Raw genomic sequence first — 767 nt, 5'->3', positions numbered from 1 at the left:
AATTTATCCAGATCTGTATAGCTCTTAGTACAATAATTATGCTATATAATAATAAATTGCTTCGCTAGTGCGATTTAATCAATAAATTCCCATGAAAGTGTTCTTATAATTTGTATAATTGTAAAATTAAAATCCCATCACTTGAATGCAATAAATTCAGCGTTAAGCAACGTGAAAAAATATAAAATTAAAAAATTCGGCTAAAAATTAATGCACAGGAATTCTGACTTTGAACTCTGGCTGTGTAAAATTGTACAACGACGGTCTTAATTAAGAACTGATAAAGACGAGAGACGCTCGTACGGACTGATTTCAGAGGGCTTGGAACGAGTGAAGAGGCAAGAGGACGCGAAAAAGGAGGAGAGCTTCGAGAGCGAGATCTGCAAGGACAAAGACGCCGGCGAATGGTTCCGGTTGGTGGCAGGCGAGGGTGACAACTGTCGCGATGTGATCCAATGCACCAGTTCCGGCCTGCAGGCGATCAGGTGTCCCGCGGGACTCTATTTCGACATAGACAAGCAGACCTGCGACTGGAAAGACTCCGTGAACAATTGTAAATTGAAGAACAAGGAACGGAAGGCGAAGCCTTTGCTCTATACCGAGGAGCCTCTTTGCCAAGATGGTTTTCTCGCTTGCGGAGACGGCTCTTGTATCGAGAGAGGACTCTTCTGTAACGGAGAGAAAGATTGTACCGACGGATCCGACGAGAACATTTGCGGTGAGTGAATTCTTTGAATGCTTCATTTGCTTTTGCACGAGAGAAAATA

General features: G+C 42.9%; 1 pseudogene; it reads left to right on the top strand.

The window, feature by feature from the left end:
• Positions 1-316: 316 nt before the first annotated feature.
• On the top strand, positions 317-718 carry LOC144477637 (chitin deacetylase 1 pseudogene; annotated as a pseudogene).
• The last annotated feature ends 49 nt before the right edge of the window (positions 719-767 follow it).

This window comes from Augochlora pura, unplaced genomic scaffold (genome assembly GCF_028453695.1).
Source record: "Augochlora pura isolate Apur16 unplaced genomic scaffold, APUR_v2.2.1 APUR_unplaced_2462, whole genome shotgun sequence".
Lineage (NCBI taxonomy): Eukaryota > Metazoa > Arthropoda > Insecta > Hymenoptera > Halictidae > Augochlora > Augochlora pura.
This window is presented reverse-complemented; position numbering and strand designations above follow the sequence as displayed.